The 18,240-nt window shown below is 40.0% G+C and overlaps 1 protein-coding gene and 1 non-coding gene across 3 annotated transcripts in view; one reads left to right on the top strand and one right to left on the bottom strand.

Annotated features, from left to right (window-relative positions):
- Positions 1-18,240, bottom strand: part of pik3r3 (phosphoinositide-3-kinase regulatory subunit 3) — a 62,322-nt gene that overhangs the window by 36,024 nt on the left and 8,058 nt on the right. The window lies entirely within an intron of this gene.
- trnad-guc lies at positions 14,185-14,256 on the top strand. The gene has a single exon. It is a non-coding gene; the product is annotated as a tRNA-Asp (tRNA).

Genomic DNA, 18,240 nt, shown 5'->3' on the forward strand with positions numbered 1-18,240 from the left:
TTTCCATCAAGCGGATTCCTTAATAATAAGTTAGAAAGAGACAGGTCTTCTGTTTTTTTTTAGACATAGAGAAATGTCGTGAATGTTGCAGGTGAAGCTTTTTCTCACTGATCAAATCAGGCAGACCAAACATTTCAGATAAATCTCTGATTCTGTTTACAGGAGAAAATGTTTCCTCTGATAAATTAAAACCCAGGTTTCATCAGCTTGCTTTCAGTTTGATGATTTAAATATAACCAAATATAGTTTATTATCTCAGCTAAACGCATCGCCTGACCAGCTGAAGCTTCTCTAATGCATGGACTCATTTTCCTGCAACATCCCTAAGATTCCTAATTTTGTCAATATTCTTCAGACAGAAAGGAAATCCTGGAAACCGGATTAATATGTGATTTAAATTCTGCTAAAAAATAACAGCAAGTCTGTGTTTGAGTGAAACTGATGTGAGCGAATATTTCTGTGAAACAAACAATAACGTTTGGTGTTCAGATTTTACGTCTGAAGCGCTCCTCTCTTGACGGTCCTGTTTCTCACGTATGGAACACCAACAAGGCCAAAAAGCTGTGAAATTTCATACGCAAAACAGGCTGTCAGCAACTCAAAGCAAATTTAAAAGAAGCACAACAACAAATGACAGATTGTCTTCATCCAATCAGATGAATTCTTTAGACAACAAATTTCTGAATTTAGTAACCATAAAAAAATCACAGACTTGTCACTAATAGTGTCACAAACAAAGACCTCATAGGGGGTAATGCTGGAGACTAGAGAAAGATTTTCATAAAGAGGGAAACTTTTTATCAAGTTATCAACTTTAAAAGGTTTAATTAAAAGGAAAACATGAAGTTTGATCTGTAGATTATGGATTCATTTTATGTTTGTCAGTTTCAGTCCAGATGGAGAGCAGAGGGCGGCGTCCTCCTCCAGACTGTTTATTGTTCTAGAGGTCAGAGGTCAAACAGGAAATAATCAACCTGTTCTGGTTCCCACAGTGACGCAGCATCACTGCTAACAGAATCAGAAAATGGGAAACCGGCAAAGGGAAGCCGCTGGTTTACAAGTTTTATTAGGAAATGCTAGGCTACCTTCCTGCTACTAGAAGCTAACGCTACAAAACACTGAGGAAATGCTAGGCTACCTTCCTGCTACTAGAAGCTAATGCAACAAAACACTGAGGAAATGCTAGGCTACCTTCCTGCTACTAGAAGCTAACGCTATAAAACACTGAGGAAATGCTAGGCTACCTTCCTGCTACTAGAAGCTAACGCTATAAAACACTGAGGAAATGCTAGGCTACCTTCCTGCTACTAGAAGCTAATGCAACAAAACACTGAGGAAATGCTAGGCTACCTTCCTGCTACTAGAAGCTAACGCTACAAAGCACTGAGGAAATGCTAGGCTACCTTCTTGCTACTAGAAGCTAACGCAACAAAACACTGAGGAAATGCTAGGCTACCTTCCTGCTACTAGAAGCTAATGCTATAAAACACTGAGGAAATGCTAGGCTACCTTCCTGCTACTAGAAGCTAACGCAACAAAACACTGAGGAAATGCTAGGCTACCTTCCTGCTACTAGAAGCTAACGCTACAAAGCACTGAGGAAATGCTAGGCTACCTTCTTGCTACTAGAAGCTAACGCAACAAAACACTGAGGAAATGCTAGGCTACCTTCCTGCTACTAGAAGCTAATGCTATAAAACACTGAGGAAATGCTAGGCTACCTTCCTGCTACTAGAAGCTAATGCAACAAAACACTGAGGAAATGCTAGGCTACCTTCCTGCTACTAGAAGCTAACGCTACAAAGCACTGAGGAAATGCTAGGCTACCTTCCTGCTACTAGAAGCTAACGCAACAAAACACTGAGGAAATGCTAGGCTACCTTCCTGCTACTAGAAGCTAATGCTATAAAACACTGAGGAAATGCTAGGCTACCTTCCTGCTACTAGAAGCTAAGGCAACAAAACACTGAGGAAATGCTAGGCTACCTTCCTGCTACTAGAAGCTAACGCTACAAAGCACTGAGGAAATGCTAGGCTACCTTCCTGCTACTAGAAGCTAACGCTACAAAGCACTGAGGAAATGCTAGGCTACCTTCCTGCTACTAGAAGCTAACGCAACAAAACACTGAGGAAATGCTAGGCTACCTTCCTGCTACTAGAAGCTAATGCTATAAAACACTGAGGAAATGCTAGGCTACCTTCCTGCTACTAGAAGCTAACGCAACAAAACACTGAGGAAATGCTAGGCTACCTTCCTGCTACTAGAAGCTAACGCAACAAAGCACTGAGGAAATGCTAGGCTACCTTCCTGCTACTAGAAGCTAACGCAACAAAACACTGAGGAAATGCTAGGCTACCTTCCTGCTACTAGAAGCTAATGCTACAAAGCACTGAGGAAATGCTAGGCTACCTTCCTGCTACTAGAAGCTAACGCAACAAAACACTGAGGAAATGCTAGGCTACCTTCCTGCTACTAGAAGCTAATGCTATAAAACACTGAGAAAATGCTAGGCTACCTTCCTGCTACTAAACACACACAGTCTGGGAAAGTTCTGGTGCTGATGTCGAGACAGAGACACACAAACACACCAGCTAAAGTCAATTACATTCGCATTTAAAATTCTGTTTTTTGGTAAAACATAAAAATAAAAACTAAAGTTGGGGGATTTATCTGTGAAGGAGTCTGGAGTCAAATATTATGCAGAATTTCACCAAAATAATCTTTTTTATCAAAGCTGTTTAACTTTTGATGGAAATATTTTGACACAAAGCCATACAAAGAGAATTAAAAATGTTTAATTTAGAATATAAAGTAACAAATTGTGACAATGAGATGTTTTAGTGTTTCTGACCAGGCTGAGTTCTGCTGTGTTGTTACGCTGAGTTTTAATTATTTATCATTTCAATCAGAGGACAACATTATTATCAATTCCCTTTCTTGCATATTTCATCCTCACTTCTCAAACAGATTTATTAAAATCATTTTTTTAAGTACTTTAACATAAATCTTTGTGTGAAGCTGAATAAATGAGTCTTTAAAGTGTTTCTGAGTTTTAATGTTTGGCTCTGAACCTGCAGCTCAGTGAGGAAAGCTGTGATGAAGAGGAGCAGGAAGGCTGGAGGTTTACATCACAGACTCGCCCCTCCATGACCTCTGACCCCAGCAGCCCTGATGGGTCCCATCGGCTCCAGCCTCCTCCTTCTGACAAATGAAACCGAAGAAAATTAGGAAGGAAACAGAAACATCTGATCCGTCAGTTTCAGTTTCAGCAGCAGAAACGTTTCAGTTCAAACTGAAAACAAGAAAATTTATCAGGATGAAAGTCTGGAGCAACGCCGAGCTTCAAAGGAAATCGTTAGAAAAAAATCACATTCTGGATGTTTTTATTCTTCCATTTGAGTTTCTACTGCCTCAAAAAACACCCAGCTGTTTTTAGAGTAACTTCATGTTTTTTGTGTCTGGAAAACGAGTCACTTCAAAAACCTGCAAAACGTAACATCACCAATTAGCAGAGCGCAGCCCGTTACCTAGCAACCATAGCAGAGCGCCACCCGTTACCTAGCAACCGCAGCAGAGCGCCGCCCATTTGGTCAGCTGGTTTTTTCTATGCGTTGTACAATGGCTGCTGAAAAAGATAAAGAGTTTTGTTGTCGACTCACCATCCAGAAACCACTCGCTGCATTCTGGTTGGTTGAGCAGGAGGCTCTACTTATGCTTTTGTAAAATAAGCCTTTCCATAGAAACTAGCTATAAAATGCATAAATAGGAAATAAATAAATAGAGAATAAATAGGTCCTAAAATAGTTAAAAATATAAAAAGTAATAATTACAAACATTAAGAATGCTGTATTTCATGTTATTATATTTTATTTGGTTAAAAATTTGTATAAAACAGAGTATTATTTTGTCAGCAGCTAAAACCGTCAAATTGAGTAAAATCTCTTATTCTGAAGGGTCACATTGATGTGTAGCCCATGTGACTTGCTCCAGCCAACCGGGTGGCTACGTTCTCTGGCGCTGAAGAAGAAGCAGAAAGAGCGAAGAAGAAGGAGAGAGAACGAAGAAGCTAAGAGTTGTGCTGTGAAAGAGAGAGAGATAAGAGAAAATAGACGATTAAAAAGTCTACCTGCTGACTGGAAACATTTTCCATTCTTCGGAGGAGGAGCTTTCCGCATTTTTTTACTGACTTCGTTCGGAGTGTTATATATTACAGAACTGGACTTGGTGAGTTAAAAAGTGTATTTTATTTTCTGTGAAGGATGTATTTGTAAGACAATTTTATTTCATTGAAACGGAAAGCTAAAGTAGCACATTTATGTTGTTTTATGTTCAAAAACCGTGGGTGAAGCATGTTTCCTCCACACACACGATGTTCAGCCGCCAAATCGGGGAGTATGTTATTTTATTCAGTACAAAGTAAAGCTAAAAGAACTTTTGTTATGCTTTGTTGGTTATTAAACCAGGCCTTTTAAGGTTCTGCTGGAAATTGGACCGGGAAATTCCGAGTCGATTGCTGAGTTGGATTCCGCTAGTGAGAAACAAGATGGCGATCCGTAACCCAGGAGCTACGCCCTCTGCTGGACATTGCAATTCATCCAAACTGGTAAGACCTGCCCATGTTTTCCTGCTGAATAGCGCTGGATTCAGAGAAACGGGATTAACCCTTCAGGATCATCAGAAAGATTTGAAGCACAAGTTATTCGGTCTTTTGCTGGATTGTTTTTGTTGTGTTTTATTGTTTTTTCTTTTCTTGAACCACATTCAATATCCATTGTTAGTGTTTAATGTGAAATTGTCTGTTGGTTATAATAGAAACAAGAAATGGTTAAAACAGGAAATTAAAAAACCTTAACTTCTTAAAAGAACTCTAAATAATTAAAATTAGATTTAAAAGATTAAAACAACCAAACTGTAAATTAAATAGATTAACAGTATCAACTTGAACTTACATGGAACTATAACCTAGGTAAAAATAAATAGTATCCTTTAATACCTAACATTAGGTTTAAAATTTCAAGCAGGGATAAATACAATATTCTGAAAGAAACAGGGAAACTATTTTGGATTTAATTTTGTGTCATTGTACGTCAATTGTTTGTAATATTGTTGTTTCTTTTCTTTTCAACCAATAGTAAGCCGGCAGTTTAAACTTATTTTCTGGTCTGTGGTCATTAATACACCTGCACATTTCTCTACTCCCGTAGCCGAACCCAGCACTGGTCTGACTGTCTGCTCTATAAACTGTAAACACATCGTGAGTGTTACACTTTTCACAGATGTACGGTCGTGTAATTGCTCATCTGTTTGCAGCCATTTCCTGATGTGAGTGTAAACGTTGAGTTGGGGGCGTGGCCAGCAGCAGCTGTTTAGATTTAAAGTGACACAAAACATCTCACTACCTCAAAATGAGTTTGTATGAAAACATGTTTTGATCTATTCTATCCTAACCTGATCAAGGAAACATAATGGATCAAATCAGTTTTAACTTTGACATTAAAGTTTATTTTGTAATGCTTAGTCAAAAAAAGACACATTTTGTTGATCGTGATTGATTAGAAAAAAACAATAAAAGGATTAAACATCCCAGGATTTAAATACTTCTTATAGAAACTGTAATTCCAACCATAAAAATCCACAGAACTGCAGTTGTTGGACCTCAAACATTAATAACCAAATGTAACTAGAAGTTATTATGAGCTACAGCTGCATCTGCTGAACATCTAAACCCCAAACCTCCTTCCTGACGGGACGTCCTTGAAAAGTTTTGGCGACCTTGGCCTCTGACTGAAGCACGCAATGAGAGCAGAAGCAGCGAAAGGCCGAACGGAGCAGGAGCAGCTTCAATCCTCCTGCTGCCATCAAACTCATGTCAACGTCTTTCCACCTTAAAATCTCTGCTGATGATGGCAGGAAGTTCTGCTGCTTCCAGAACCGAACACATGAAATAAATAAATGCTTCAGATGAAACCGGCTGCAGATCAGATCAGGCTGCAGAGCCACACAGAGGCTGCTTTCATTCTTGGCGTCTTATAACTTTTTTTTTTTATAACTTTACAAATTTATTTTTGCTGAAATCCCATTTTTTATTTTGTTTGTGTTATTCTTCCTGCAACTAAATAAATGCGACGGAAATCAGACTGAACAGTTTCCGACCTCAAAGCGACTCATGAAGAAGAATGTAGCTGTTGCCCAGCAACACTCTGTTTACGGCGGTAAAGATGGCCGCCGCAGGGCTTTGCTTACGGCAGTAAAGATGGCCGCCGCAGCGACAGCATGGTCGCCAGATGCTCAGCAGACGAAGGAAGCTGCTAGAAAGCGATTAGTCGTTCATCATCTTCCATCCACTTCCTGTCATCTTCTTCGTGGTTTTCAGGTGCTGATCATGTGATGCAAAACTCTGAAGTTGGTTTTGAATGTGGACAAGACAAAAGCAATGATTTTCTCACATGCTAGAAAACTACCAGAAACTTCCCTATTGCTGACCACTGCTGCTGGAGCACAAATCGAGTTTGTCAGTAATTATAAATATCTTGGTTTTATTCTAGATAATGAACTCTCTTTTAAAAATCACATAGCAAATCTACTAGGGACATTGAAAATGAAAATTGGGTTTTATTATCGAAATGGATCTTGTTTTACACTCAAAGCTAGAAGAAAACTGGTAGCAGCAACATTCCTGCCACTTTTGGATTATGGAGACATTTTATATATGAATGCTTCGACCAAATGTCATCAATCATTACATACTGTGTATCATTGAGCTTTAAGGTTTATAACCGGTAGTAGACGTCTGACACATCATTGTGATTTGTAGGCAAAAGCTGATTGGCTCCTTTAAGTGAACGGAGAAACAATCATTTAATGATCCTGATGTATAAATCTTTACTCGGTCCAACCCCAGCATATTTATCCACTCTCCTACATAGAACTGTCGGTTCTCTTCGCTCCAATAACTTTATTGTTCTGCATGTCCCACGTTTTGAACTGAAACAGTGAAACAGGCATTCAGTGTTTTACCCCACAGCCTGGAATCAGCTGCAGTCTGAACTTAAGATGTCGGAAATGATTTGACTGGACTTATTTCGATCAGTTCTTAAAGATAGGCAACAAGATTCTATGAAACAGTGTCATTGTTTTTAAATTGTTTTTATTGTTTTATACTTGTGCATATGTATTCATTGGTTTTATCTTGTAACCAGGTTGCTATGTATTGCAAATGTTTTTGCTCAGGTCCCTCTTGAAAATGAGATCTAGATCTCAGCGGGGTTTACCTGGTTAAATAAAGGAAATATATATATATAAAATGTTTTCATTGCAGTTTTGCAAAATATGCTAATTTCAGTAGAGCTGAAATTAAATCTAAATCTGATAGAAACACAAAAACGTTTTATAAAAAAACATAAGTTTTTTTTAAATTAGCACGTTTCCATTAAGCTAATTTAATTTTGTAATTATAATTTATGCAATTATATGGTCGGTAGAACAGCTACTGACTCAGACTGCTTTCATCATCATTTTAAAATGATTTTCATTCATGTTTATGTCCAGATTTACCACCTGGCAGAATTATGACGCATGTTTAAAGTTAACGTCGTAAAAGTCGGATAAAATGCGACATGACCGTTCAGACTGCAGAACTAAATCAGATCCGATTCATTTTGGGTGAAAACATCAGAACTGAGTCGTTCAGACCGGGGTGTAAAAGTTGGACTTGTTTTGAATAAATCAGATAGATAAAAGTGACCCGGCGGTTTGGTTCTGCTGAGTTCTGGGTTTCGGTCCAGTCTGGACGGTTTCTTTGTATCTCCGTGTTTTTCCTTCGTCCACTCAGATCTCCACCCTGCTGAGGTTTCCTCCGTTTCTTCCTGATAATCGAGCGTTTGCGTGCAGAACCAGACGGCTAATGACTCTCGCTAATAGGGCTTAGCTCAGCTTTCTGCATTACACCGTCTGGCCTTCATCTAATCCTCGTCTTCCTCCAGCCAACATGGAGGCAGCAGGCAACAGAGAGAAAGTTAGAGAGCGAGAGGAAGACGGAGATTCGGTTGGACCGGAGGAAGAGGAATAGTTTGAGCTCTGAGCAACGAAGCTGCTGGTTGGTTCACAGAAACTAATCAAAGATGAAGAACAAAGAAAATCCCTCTGCAGAAACACAAAATCTCACAAAGTATTTTTATCTACTTTCTTGATCATCTGATTTATTTCCACACATGGAAAATTTTCAAAAAGGAAACATTTTATGATAATCAATAACTTTATCTGACATAATGAAGGAAACAATCAACTGCAGCTGATCGATCATGAAAATCCATCAATAAACTCTGATCCTCTAAAAGCTGAAGCTTCTCGCCTCGCAGTGACGCCACCCAGTCAGAACCAAACAAACAGGAAGTGACACATTTAGAACCAAACAAACAGGAAGTGACACATTTAGAACCAAACAAACAGGAAGTGACACATTTAGAACCAAACAAACAGGAAGTGACACGTTTAGAACCAAACAAACAGGAAGTGACATGTTTAGAACCAAATGAACAGGAAGTGACACATTTAGAACCAAACAAACAGGAAGTGACACGTTTAGAACCAAACAAACAGGAAGTGACATGTTTAGAACCAAACAAACAGGAAGTGACATGTTTAGAACCAAATGAACAGGAAGTGACACATTTAGAACCAAACGAACAGGAAGTGACACATTTAGAACCAAACAAACAGGAAGTGACACGTTTAGAACCAAACAAACAGGAAGTGACACATTTAGAACCAAACAAACAGGAAGTGACATGTTTAGAACCAAACAAACAGGAAGTGACACATTTAGAACCAAACAAACAGGAAGTGACATGTTTAGAACCAAATGAACAGGAAGTGACACGTTTAGAACCAAACAAACAGGAAGTGACATGTTTAGAACCAAATGAACAGGAAGTGACACATTTAGAACCAAACAAACAGGAAGTGACATGTTTAGAACCAAATGAACAGGAAGTGACATGTTTAGAACCAAATGAACAGGAAGTGACATGTTTAGAACCAAACAAACAGGAAGTGACATGTTTAGAACCAAACAAACAGGAAGTGACATGTTTAGAACCAAATGAACAGGAAGTGACATGTTTAGAACCAAACAAACAGGAAGTGACATGGTTCTGCTTTCCACAGCTACATTTTTCGTTCAACTAAAACACTTTTTTCTTCCCAAAGGTGAATTAAATCAGCAGAAGGACTTGGTTAAAACATTTAATCTACTTTATTTCAGGTTTTCTTAGTAATCACATTTTAATTAACATTAAGTCAAAAGATAAGCAACATTTTCATTTAAAAAATGTTTTTGCTCTTTACTTATTGACCAAACAGACATCTGAGCTAAACAGAAATATTTAGTTTCTGTTCTTCAGCCAGAAGGTTGGAGCTAAGAGTTTCAGGAAGTCCTGATCAATTATGGAGCTTCTTTACAAATCTGGACTGTGGACACCAACATTAGCGTTAGCTGCTACATGCTAGCATTGAGATGCTATTTAGGCTAGCATAGTGACACTGATAGGCTAACTCTTTTCAGCACAACTTGAACACAACAAAAGAGTTTTTTAGCGTCCAATCGGATCCTTTAGAAGCAGAACTTAACAAAACGGGAATGTTTCTCCGAAAAAAAAAAGTTGCATTAAAATTTTTAAGGTGTCAAAATTGTCGGGATAAAGCGGACCGGAGTCGGGTTAAAGCGGACCGGAGTCGGGTTAAAGCGGACCGGAGTCGGGTTAAAGCGGACCGGAGTCGGGTTAAAGCGGACCGGAGTTGAGTTAAAGTGGACCAGAGTTGAGTTAAAGCTGTGGAAACAGCAGAAAGAGCTAGCATTAGCATAAGCTAGCTAATGCTAATTAATTCCTGAGATGGTTTTCTATTAATTGTGGATTGATCTGCGTTTAGGAACCTGGAGACGGTTCCAGACTGACAGGAGAGTTTATGAATGAAGTGATGGGGCCGGCTGCCGTTCAGACTCATTTAATCAGATTAGTGAGGCATTCCCTGCAGCCAGGCCCACTGACCCGCTGTGACCCCTGATGCATCCTCATGTATCAGGGGGGAGAGAGAGATGGAGTTGATCTGCCTCCATCTCTCTCTCTCTCTACAGATTTCAGTTGAGCTGAGGGAGAAACTGTTTGCTTTTTATCATGAACGCGTCGGAGCTTTAGAGCTGCAGAGGAGAGAGAGAGAGGCGAACGTCCAGCTAAATTCCCACAGGGCCTGAACTCCCCACAGAGGAGCGGTGAGCAGCAAAAGCCTCCTGGGCTCAGAAACGATGAATGTCAGCGAGTCCGGACCACATCCAGAACCCTCTCCTGCTCTGGTACCAGAACTGTTTCTATCGCTACCAACCAACCTGCGAACATCATGGCCGTTTGATCGACGTTCACCTGCTGTGGCTCTACGTAGCGCCGCGTCACGATGCTTCAGTCGCCTTTTACTCCAAGATCATAAACATTAGCTTCAGCTTCAAAATAGATATTTAGGTTGGAGCTAAACATCGAGCCTGGCAGACTGAACATTGGTTTTACGCTAGATATTAGCATCCTAAGTAAATATTTAGCTTGAAAACTACAATTAAATGTTTAGCTTATGTAGTTTGTAAGCTAAATATTTAGCTTGCTATCCAACTGTTTAGTTTGAAACTATGATATTTATAAAAGAATGAATAAAATAGAAAGAAGCTTTGAACCACGAACCTCCATTTGTTGCTCTTCTGACTAAACAACCAAATTATTGCTGCTACGTTTTTACAGTGTTAGTTTATAAACAGAACCTGCCAGTAGAGCATCTGTAGATCCAAACCATGAAATATATATTTCATAATATATTTATGTCCATACTTCTTTTTTATTTTTCTTTACTCAGACTATCTGTAGCTTTAGGAACTAAAATCGATCATTTTGTCTGGCGATCGATAACTTTTCTGGTTTATTTTTTTCCTCATGGTAATAATTGATCTAATTGATCTGATGATTGATCTGATTGATCTGCTTGTTTTTTCCTCACAAATATGATTTAAAAACCTAACATCTGATGGTTTTTCTGTGTTGATAAAGTTGGACCAACATCTGCTGCCACTCAGAAAAACTCCTGCTGTTCTGACATCTGCAGAACACGGAGGCTGAAGTCGCTGACCTCTGACCTCTCCTTGTTTGTGCGTGCAGACACAGCTGGAAATCTGCAGCTCTGACACGCAAACATCGATGTCAGGAGCCGCCGCTCCCTCCGCCTGACATGGAAAGGGACAAGAGTGAGACGTAGCGTGACAGGAAGAGGACACGCAACCTCGTCCAGAAACACGGCGCCTGGCCCAGAGAGCCGCTCCGCTAGGGCTCACACAGCTCCTCCAACGCTCCGCAGCCAATCAGATTCCAGCTCGCCACACACGGAAAGCGACTCCGGGGAGACGGCAGCGGGATGACAGCAGATCTCAGAGCTGTCAGGAGCAGCGGCTCCCACAGGACGCCATGACAGATGGACAGACGGGACGATGGTGGGGCAAGACGAAGAAAACAGGAGAAAAGACTTCGGGGATCTCCTGCCTGGTTCGCTAGAGCAGCTGAGTTTATCCACCAATTCTCACTCTGACACGTTTCCAGGAACGAGTCGACTAGTTTCAATCAGAGACTCGTCAGGATTCGTACGCAACTTCCTGTCTCCACACAGGAAACAGGAAGCTGCAACCAGATGATGCCTATTATCTGGAGGAGCCCAACATCGCCTGGTGATAAACCTGAAAATTAACCAAATTTATGACACTACCTGCTTTTCCATTGACTATCGAGCAAATTGGAATTACAAAAATAAATTTGCTAAATGAAAACACGCCAATTTAGAAAAAACTCCCGTTTCTCCGCTCTGATGAGGTAAAGATGTAGATTTATTTTGCAGAACTTTAATGGAAACACTTTTTTGCATCACAAGAGTCACATGATCAGCAGCCGGATGTTACTACTGCTGGAAACGACAAAGAAGATGACAGGAAGTCAGGAAGAAGTCTGTTTGTTTTTGTTTTTCAGACATTGTGCAGCGGCTCCACCAGCATCTCAGTTCATAAAATCACAGATGACAATTTCCCCACGTAGGCGGGGCTTGTTGCTCAGACGCTGACGTCTCCTCTGATTGGCTGATAGATGAGCGCTAGCGCCAGCTTGGCTGAATTATGAGTAGATCTCATTAACTGTTTACATCCGTCGCTGTCATGATTTTTAAAGACTTATTGTGTAAACAAGCTTTTTCACACAGGATTTTAATTACATTTCTTATTTAATGAAGCACCACATTCGCAAAATAATTTTACTTTTTTTTCCAACATTAACAAAAACAGATTTGCCAAACATTTGTGATGTAAGCGCAGCGAGAGTCCCACAGCATTTTGCCCAAGTTGGTATTTTCTGTTGTACAAAAACTAAAATGAAAATTGTTTTTGTTGGTTAAATCAATATGGCCTTTATGGAAGAATATCAAGAACTAAGTCAGATGAAGTCGTGTTTGCAGTTTCTTAAATCCAGTAGGAAGAAACCGTCTGCCTGTCGGACCGTGGGAATACGGCCGAACGCCTTCTGGTTTCAATTTCAAACGACTTAAAGATGAAGATTAAAGAGAAAATTTCAGATTAAAACAACAAACAAACCCAGGAGGATCAGAAACCATTTTATTAAAGTAAAAAACTTTTTTTTATATCTGCCAAACTTTTATTATTAGCATTGTTGGTAAAGAAATGTGAGTCCAGTTTCTACTAAAGGATTGTTAGAAACGTTTTGTTTCCACATTTTTATCAGACTGTTTAAGTCAAACTGGAACTTCCTGCTTGTTTGTTTTCTTTCATTTCCAACATCTCAGTCAGATTAAAGGTCAATTCTATGAAACTTGGCCAGGATTTGATTTTTATTTATAAAATGTTTTATCCTCTAGTCACAAATTATGTAGAACAGGAAATATGCATTTTGCATAAACTCTCTACTTCTGTAATGTTTTAGTTCCTAATTTTTTTCTTTTAACTCTTATTGCTCTAAAAATAAGGGTTAGGGTTAAATAAATAAAAGTCAGTGTTGTTCAGTTTTGACCCAGTCAAGGCTTAAATACAAAAATATTGCACTTTGCATATTCGATGTTTTACCTTTAAAATAAATGTTGATTTCTTTGGAGAAAATGGGCATGAAAACATAGAAAAGATTAAGAATGTATAAAAAACATCATATATGAGTAGGTCTTAAATTTAAAGATTTGATGCAGGTAAAAATAATCAAATATTGAGTTTTTGGACCAAAATGAAAAGAGTGCAGTCAAGGATGGCAAAGTCCAGTCAACAGCAGTATTTACTATTTAAAGATAATTTAAAAACTAACTGCAGGAAAGAAATATCTACTGCTGTGTAAACTTCATCTGTTCAGTCCTGAAACCAACAGAACCGTGTTTGATGTGTGGAACAAGTCCCGTATTAAATCCTCACGGTGAAAACAACAAACGCTCCGCGTTTCTGTCTGCTGAGGTTTTGCGTGAAAACAGGCAGGAAGACATTTTTTGCTGGCTGACGGCATCGTTAGCGGAACGAGCCGGACGGGAACGCAGATGCTGCAGAAGTAAAACGAGGAGCTCTGAGTCACAAACGCTCGGCCTGGTCGGCTCTCATTACTGTCAGAAACACAACGCTGCAATATTTATTCTCCTTACGGTTATCTTTTATTCACACGTCATTCTGCTGTCAGACATTTTCTCCAAACTCCACAGATAGCTGAGCTGGGAAACAAAAGTTATTCTTTACTCCGGTTATCTACCTGTAAACCTGCTCTTGAAGTCATCTTCAGCTAAAAAAGTTTCATTTTACACTTTAAGCAAAAGTTCATAAATTGGTCCGTATATAAAGCCTTTTATTTTGAAAGTAAAACTTTATTCTGATCTAACGGAAGAATCCCATTTAAACTGTGTGGTTTTAATGGAAAAAATCTGAAAACTGAACATATTTTTGTCATCTTTCCAGTCGTTTTAAACCTGCTGACGTTTAGATCGGCCTGATCATTTAAGGCTGATTTTTTTGTTTTTGGATATGGCTCCAACGCTTCTTGATCTAAAATGGAGCGTTTTTCCTGCTGTGCTGGTTGCTTGTTTGGTACCGAGGTGGATCTGCTTCAACACACCTGATCCCTCCTATTATCTCCTCGTTAGTACAGTGGTGAGTGTCCCCGCCTGTCACGCGGGAGACCGGGGTTCGATTCCCCGACGGGGAGTGAAGTTTGTTTCAGGTCCCTCTTGAAAATGAGTTCTAGATCTCAACGGGGTTTTTACCTGATCAAATAAAGGAATATTATAAAAATCCCAGAGCTATGTCGCTAACAGGACGCAAACCACCCTAAAGACCAGAGTTTGACAAGTAGAAGTAACAGGAAAACAAAAAATGCTCAGCACTAATTTATGATAAAATTACCTTTGTAACTGTTTGTAAAGGTAAAAGCTCAGATTTCCTCCTCAGGTCACAAAGTACAGCTGAAACCAGAAGTTTACATACACCCAATCAAAAGATATCCAGGTTTTTTTCTCACTACTTGAAGTTAAATCAGAACCAAACTTCTCCTGATTAGTCAGTTAGCATCTATTTGCCAAACGTCCCAATAATAAGAAAAATGTCAGTTTTATTTATTAAAGTTCCAGGCTGCATATCACGACACAGCGATAAACACGATAAACTTCCTGCTTTTATACATGTCTTATAGGGACCTGCCAACCATTTCTATAGTTTTTAATTTTCATGATGGCTCCTAATAGTTTTATTCATCTAAATATGTAAAAATCAATAACAAATAAAAAACAAGCAGTAGAACAATTGGATCATTAAACAAAACTCTGCAGCTCTATTATTTCTGCTCCTGTTCTGACCAGCATTGCTACATCAGCGCTACCAGAAAACTTTCCATCAGCAAACCGCAGCCTGATGAAGGCCGGAGTGAGTCATAGCCCCGCCCCCAAACAAGTAGAAAAAATAAATCACCAAAGTGGGTGGAGCCAGGAAGCACTGGGGGCGGAGCCGAGTGGAGATGGACAGAGAGGGTTGAGCAGCGCTTATTGATGTTTTAATTGATAACTGATCAAATTTGTTGCTGTGAGATTCTAACATCTTTTTAAAAAATCAACTAGCAACAGATCCAGCCAGCAGAGGGCAGCACTGAGAAGTTTTAGGACAAATATTTCATAAATAAATAAATTTACACAAAAAATTTGACAATATTCACAGAAACACAAATTTAGACAGTTCGTCTGATAAAACTGTTTAAGGCACTTCATTACCAGCAGCTCTGCTGATCAGTCGACTCTGGGAAGACTAATGGTACCGACCAGAACCAACCGGAACCAAGTGGTACCAACCAGAACCAACCGGGACCACCTGGATCCAGCTATCAGTGAGGCTCTGATCAGGAAATGCAATAATAACTAATAATGATAATCAGTCAGAAAACTGAACCATAAACTGAAAGCTGAGCAGTCAGTCGGCTAATCTCATTACACAACCATGACTTCCTACACAGCTTCACATTTTACAGCTGTGTGTGTGTGTATGTGTGTGTGCGTGTGTGTGTGTGTGTGTGTGTGGGCGTGTGTGTGTGTGTGTGTATGTGTGTGTGTGTTGCCCTCCTGTCGACCTGCGCAGCAGCAGATTACGATGAATGCTAAGCTGCCTCTTCCTCCCACTGGGAAAGAGAAGACCGTGACTCCACCATGAACTCCACACACCCACACACACACACAATATTTACACATGTCAAACTTTGACTCTAAGCATCTTATGAATTTAATATCAGGCTAAATAATAAAAGATTAGCCTGAGTGGATCTGGAGAATCCTCCTGAGCTGAACTCGGAGGAAACGCGCCGCTTCGTTTCTGAAAACCTCCAGCAGCTTCACTCTAACGCCGCCTGGCTTTCTGATGACTGAGGTGGATTCGTCTCTGCTTTATTTCACACTGCAGCACAAACTCAGCAGTAAAAACCAACGGTGCGAAGCGGCAGTTCACCAAAATTCAACTTGAGTCACAAAATAAACTACAAAGATCAAAATGCAGGAACATGAAGGAGCGCAGCGCCCATGTTTCAAAGTAATCCACCAAAAAACATTCTCTCAAAATCTGATCTATATTAATAAACATGAGTATATTTATGAATATCTGCTGCTAAAATAGATCATTTTTGGATATGCATACACAAATACAAACAAAAGGTGGATTTTACTCTAAAACCCATCCAGTCATTCCCGTCACTCGTTAGGAACGTCGGATAAAGATTCGTTTATTAAAGTATTTATAATTCATCTCTGGATTTAATCCCTGAAAACTCTCAGGTTTCAGTTTTCAGGAGTTTTTCTGATGTTTACTGATCAAAAGTCACAGCTGGAAACCAGAGATCAGGATGACCTTTGACCTGAACTTTCAGAGCCACATAAAGACGGTTATCAAGACGGCCTTCTGTCAGCTGAAGAACGTTTCCAGGATCAGAGAATCTATAAAACACGATGAACGGATTCAAGATCTACTGCTGCTGGATCAGGTTCTGGTTCTGCTCTGCATCAGAACAGAACCAGAACACTGAGTTCCTTTAAATCCAGACTAAAAACCAGCCGGTTGGAAACAACTGGAACAAATTTAGTTCAATACTTGATGATGATTACTCCTGATTTTGTTGCTGGGAAAATGTAACGTTTTCTGTTCACAACTGGACCGCAGTTGGTCCGGTTCGGTCGTCTTCTGGTCTGGTCCGGTCTGGTTCGGTCGTCTTCTGGTCCGGTTGTGGTCCGGTCCGGTCCGGTTGTTGGTTCCAGTATAATTGTATATGTCTATGTAAAGCATTCTGAATCTTGTTGCAGATAAATAAATAAATTAGTTTCAGTTTCATTCCCTCCAGGCTGGACTGAATTCAGAAGCAGCTCGTAAATCCAGAGTCCATTTGACGAACGGACTCAGAGTTCGGTTCTCCTGGGAGGCGAAGGGTTAGCATACAGCCAGCAGGCCGGCGCTGACCTCTGACCTCTGCTAAGGCTGTGTTAAGGGGGAGTGAAATGCTCACACGTGAACCTGACCTCAGAGGAGAGGTGCTCCGTCTCCATGGCGACCGGCGCCATGACCCGCCTGCACCGGTCCAAACCGGACTCAGACTGACTTTAATGTAAACATGAGTTTGGGTTTAACTGGGATTTATTTCATTAATCAGATTTTACTTTAAAACAAGGAAGCAGGAAGTTATTCAAACCAACAGAGGCAGATTTATTAAAAACATAAACAACATAAAGAAACATGTTAGAATCGGGTCAGACGGTCAGGAAGGTTCACCTCAGAGATCCATATATGATCCATATATGATCCATATATGATCCACATATGATCCATATATGATCCACATATGATCCACATATGATCCACATATGATCCACATATGATCCACATATGATCCATATATGATCCACAGAAACGATGCAGACGCCTCATTTACTGAACATCAAACTAATTATGAAGAGCACTGAAAATATTCCTGAAGGTATTTTATCTGAGAATGAACCGACTCTCGTTAATCCAGTTACCATGGAGACCCAGGGAAGCTCAGCCCATCAGCGTTAAAAACTTCACGGCTGATGATGTCAGGAATCGTAACACCAGCCGTGTTTCTGTTCTCAGAATTATGAGCCAACTTTGAAAATGTCAAAAAAGAGAAACAGTTTGGAGCGAATCAAACAGGCGAAGCAGAGCGTGATGTCATCAGATGATGACGCTACGCACGGCGTAGCAAACAGGAAGTAGAGGTCGCTAACCAGCGAGATTTGAAATTTCTCTGAGTTTAGCGCCTCTGGTAAGGCTCAGACCTCCAGTTTCCGTCTCCCCTTTGATCTGAACTCTTTTTGCCTCAAGCAGAAAAACCTTTTTGCAAACTTGACAAAGTGCTTTTAAATTTTGCCGTTTCCATCAACTTTTTCTGATGCGATGCTTCAAACTGCAAAGAAAAAACGTTTATGGAAACACAACTAGATGCTGAATGTTGAACAGATTCTCTTTCAATCCATCAGCAAACGAATGGAGGCGTGCGAGTCAGAAACGCGAGCTTCTTTAGAAAACCGTTTCTGTTCCTGATCGAAATCTGACGAAACCGCAGAAATGTCCAGAAAGAGTTTAAAATGTTCAGCTGGTCACAGCGCCAGAACTTCCCACATTTTCCTACGATCACAAAAGCATCGTT

This window comes from Xiphophorus maculatus, chromosome 9 (genome assembly GCF_002775205.1).
Source record: "Xiphophorus maculatus strain JP 163 A chromosome 9, X_maculatus-5.0-male, whole genome shotgun sequence".
Classification (NCBI taxonomy): Eukaryota; Metazoa; Chordata; class Actinopteri; order Cyprinodontiformes; family Poeciliidae; genus Xiphophorus; species Xiphophorus maculatus.